Source organism: Callithrix jacchus, chromosome 14 (genome assembly GCF_049354715.1).
Source record: "Callithrix jacchus isolate 240 chromosome 14, calJac240_pri, whole genome shotgun sequence".
Taxonomy (NCBI): domain Eukaryota; kingdom Metazoa; phylum Chordata; class Mammalia; order Primates; family Cebidae; genus Callithrix; species Callithrix jacchus.
Window position 1 is genome coordinate 24,811,709 of NC_133515.1, and position 4,851 is coordinate 24,816,559.

At 39.5% G+C, this 4,851-nt stretch overlaps 1 pseudogene; it reads left to right on the forward strand.

Moving 5' to 3' along the window:
- The first annotated feature begins 2,130 nt into the window (after positions 1 to 2,130).
- LOC118147506 (5S ribosomal RNA) lies at positions 2,131 to 2,249 on the forward strand (annotated as a pseudogene).
- The last annotated feature ends 2,602 nt before the right edge of the window (positions 2,250 to 4,851 follow it).

Consider the following 4,851-nt stretch of genomic DNA (forward strand, 5'->3'; position numbering starts at 1 on the left):
TGTAATATTAAGTTCATATTGGATTATGTTAAACAACGAAATGGATCATAAAATATTTTTTTTATGGAAGCAGCAGCTCATATAGACAAAAGTTCCCAGAAGCCAGAAAAGTCATAGCATGACTCTGATTATCATCCCTAATAAAATTAACATAAATTCCTCGGTATCATTTATTACCTTTCTCATAATTGAATTGTCCCAACTATGTGAACATTATTGTTTTACAGTTGGTTTGTGAGCCCAGGATCCAAATAAAAGATAACACATAAAATCTGATTGTCATGGCTTTGAGTCTGTCATCTAGATTAGCCGTTCTTCCTTGTTAGCCAGATTCCGCTAACCTGTTGCAGATATTAGGTGAATTGTCCTAACCACCTAGATCTGTGTATTTGCTTCTTGTGGTGTCATTTACCTCTTTCTTTGTTTCCTATGTTTCTTGTAATGGAAGTTAGTTCTACAGGCTTAATGAATCCATGTGTAACTACTCTGGCAAGGTCGTTTGACAGAAGGTGAAGACTGCTTCCTGCCTGTTCACAACGGAGGCTTCTAATGTCTGTTAACTCCAATTTTATTAGTGCTAGGGTTAATTGCATTTGGTAGTCATAGATAATTCAATGCATGAATATTGTTGTCTGAACATTTTTTTATTAGGCTCTGAAAATGGTGATTTTTTAAGTTCGTTTTTGTCACAGCAGTTTTCTTCATTATCTAGAACTATTTTGTTCTTCACAGTTCATATAGAAAAGTTTGGATAAATGCTTAGTTTTTCCTTTAAAATGCCAATGTATATACTAAGCATTTGGTATACTTGTTGCTTTTATTGCTCTTCAATGGATTGTTTCCTTTTCTTGCTGTAAGGCTCAGATGTAATAACAATCTGATGGCAATGAGTTGCCTGTAACTGGCATGTAGTCCTCTTAATACTGGTCTCCAGCGAAAGGAAATGGAATTCCTTAAAGGATAAGGAATCAAGTTTCCTTGAAACAATGACTGATTCTGGGTCTAGCCCGGGAAATATACAAGAAGACCCTGGAATATGTTCCATGCCAGAAAGCTAGGACATTATCAAAGAGTGATGGCTTGAGTCAAAAGAAAACAGGAGCTCTTATTAGCCAAAAATAGATCAACATGAACATAAAAAATAAAAGCTATTAAAACAAGTTGACTCAGGCCAGGCACGGTGGCTCATACCTATAAATCTCAGCACTTTGGGAGGCCAAGGCGGACAAATCACCTGAGGTCAGGAGTTTGGGACCAGCCTGGGCAACATGGGGAAACCCCATCTCCACTAAAAATACAAAAATTATCTGGGCGTGGTGGCAGGAGCCTGTAATGCCAGCTACTTGAGAGGCTGAGGCAAGAAAATCTTTTGAACCAGGGAGGTAGAGGTTGTAGTGAGCCAAGGTCATGCCATTGGACTCCAACCTGGATGACAGCATGAGACTGCCTCAAAAAAAAAAAAAAAAAAAAAACCCAAACCAAAAACCAAACAGACAAACAAAAAGAAACAAAAACAAAAACAAATGGTCTCTATGGGACCTCTGAGCTCACTGCTCACTGCAGAGAAAGGAGGAGGAATGGAAAAAGACAGAGAGAGAGATAGAGACACACAAATATAGATAGAAAAAGACAGAGACATACAAAGAGAGAGAAAATAAAAAGTACACGCATATGCAACTATGCCATGTTCTAAGATGTTACCAAGTTTCCCTTCCATAGGAGTGCACCATTTTGTGTTCCTTCTGGGGATGTATAAGAAGTCCTGTTATGAAACAGGCTCACCATCTGAATAAATTATTGAATTTTAATAGCTGAGAATTGGCATCTTGCTATAGTTTTAATTTGCACTTACCTTCTTATGAGCCATGTTAAGTAACTTTTCCCATGTTTAAGATTAACTTCCAATTATTTTCCTATGGAATCTCTATGCATATATTTTAAATTTTTTCAACAGATCGTTGGTCTAGTCCCCCTAAATTTGTAAGAACTATTTGTATATTAGAGATAGTAGCTCTTTGTCCTCGATATAAATTGCAAACCTATTTTCCCACCCTTTCATTTGTTTTTTTTTGTTTTGTTTTGTTTGTGGTGGTAGTCTTTTTTTTTTTTTTTTGCCATGCAAAAAATTTGGTCTACAGCCATACCACCCTGAATGCTCCTGGTCTTATCTAATTTCGGAAGCTAAGCAGGGTTGGGCCTGGTTAGTACTTGGATGGGAGACTGCCTAGAAATACCAGGTGCTGTCGGTTTTAAAGAAAAAATGTTTTTGTTCGTCTTTGATGTAGTTGAATTTACCAGTCTTTTAAAATTGTGTCATTATTAGATTTCTTTCCAGCTCATCTGAAAACGAGTTTTCCTGTTGAGCTAAGAATGAGCAATGGGTATTCTGCATTCCTCTGAGAATGAGAAGAGGTGTCACTGGCAGCCAGGAATTGATCTGGTCTTATCTGCTGGGCCTTGGTGATGCTGTGAGTTGCCTGGCACCCACAGTAGGGTGTTGATGTTCTTTTATGAGCGTAAACAATTTCATAGAACATCTGCTTCAGACCATATCATTTTGTGGCCATATTTATCAAGACAAAAACAAGACCCCTTCATAATCATGTCTGAGCATGGACAAAGCAAGAACATTATTCGTATCACACAAATAATCGATGCCTCCCTCTCCTAGCTATGATGAATAACTGCTATTTCTTCACCAACTACAACTTCAGTGTTCTCTACCAACTACAGCTTTAACCCATTAAGGCTTGAATACAGGTTTACATCTTTCTACATAAGATTTATTACGATACCCTAGAATGCTAGTTACCCCTACTTCCTGACAACATCCAATTTAGAACAAAGCCCCATTTCGTTAAACCCCACTCCCAGATTACTGCCTAACACAACCCCAAATCCTGTATGTCTGTTCTGACACCCTCTTAGTGAGACACCCCACAGTTCCCTGCAGTGTGTACTCTCCCTCACTCAACCAGTAATGACTCGCTTCTTCAACTACAGGTGTGTTCCTGGTGGTCTTTGATCAGAGCACATTAACATCTCCACTTTTCCTCATAGCCCAAGGAAATGGGGAGGCAGTAGAGAGAAAGGGCAGCTGAGGGGCTCTGGGCATTGGTTGGAATGTTTGGACGCAGATCACTCTTCTGGGTTTCAGTACCATGAGGGCCCCCCTGGGCATTGGATTCCTTTCCTCATTGCATGCATATCCTTGACTTCTCTGAAAGGAAGTACACCCCAATATGCCTCCACCTTGTTTCTCATTTCTCCCCAGCATCTGTTTCCACCAGTCACCAGCAAGGGGAGGAATGTCTGAGGATACCCTTCAGTGTCAATTTGCTTCACTATGCTTTTGGGTGTGTTAGTGAAAATTCTCAGGATTTGGAGGTAGATGCGGAGGGTGGGGCTGGAGGATGGAACTGGAAGTTAGGAGCTAAAGCTATCCCTCTCTGTTTTGCTCCAGAATGTTCTTTTTTTCCTTTCTCTCTTTGAGTGACCAGTTTCTTTATTGTATTCTTTGCCCCTTTCTTTGTTTTATTGCCGTCAGTCATTTCTTGTCAGCCTTTATAATTCTGTTGGTACTGGGATAGGAAACTCTACAGTGTTGTTTCTTTCCAGTATCAAAAGCATCTCCTCTCCTTATCCCTGCTCTGCTCCTCCAGTTAAAAAAGATAAACACTCTGTTGACAAATGTCTTTTTTCTTTTCCGTAGACTCTGCAAGTTCTCCTTTCAGTTTATGCTTTTGAAAACAAAAGTCCTCATCTGTCCTTCAAGTGTGAGCCAGAGCCAGATTCCTGACTAAACGAAGGAAAGGTTAAGAACAAATACAATGAAAAATTCATACTAAGAAATTATTTTGTTGTCACCTAGTCATGTAAGTTTTGTCTTTGGTAGTAGTAACATGGACTAACTCATTGTAGTTTGTTGCTCATGCCACTTGGTCATTATCTCATGCTTATAGACACCTCTCCTTAGTGACACCCTCCTCTTGGGGGAAAGTTCCATTTGTAAATAATTTTGTTGATGTGCTGAATAAAAATTGATTTCCTAGGGTCTTAGTCTATTTTGTGCTGCTATAAGATAATACCACATACTGAGTAATTTATAAAGAACAGAAATTTATTTTTTCACAATTTTGGAGGCTGGAAAGTCCAAAATCCAGGAGCCAGTGGGCTCACGGTCTGGTAAGTGTCTGGCCTCTGTTTCCAAGATGGCACCTTGAAGGCTGCATCTAGCAGTGTGTCCTGCCACATGGCAGGAGACTGAAGGACAAAAGGAGTCTAATTTCCTCTATCATGCCTTTTTCTAAGCACATCTAATCCTGCTCTTGAAGGCAGAGCCCTCATAGCCTAATCACCTCAAAGGCCCCACCTCTTAATACTATCACATTTGTCATGTTTAACTTCTGGAGGGGATGCATTGAAACCACAGCAGATGCTCATGAAACTAGAAACTGGCTAATGCCAGAGAAAGAAGCTGAGGATCTGGGAGGTCTTACTTGTGAATTTTATATGTCCCTTTCTCATGTGAAGATAAATGAGCTAATTGTAAGAAAAGAAAATAAAGAAAGATGGGGAATTATGTCATGGGACAATGGACAGCAGTGAAAATATAACAGGTGAAAACAAAGTTCCAGTGAATGAGGATGAGTGTGTCTTTAATGATATCTTGAAGCTCTAAGAGATCACTGAGTCTTGACTTCTATGTTAAGAAAGAAAACTGATGACCCATCTTTAAACTGAGGCAGATGACATTTCTGCTCTACTCAGCGTTCACCACTCAGGTAACAACAGTCATTATAGCTTCTTATATTCCAGGTACTGGGCTAGGTACTTAAGGAAGATGGAGGG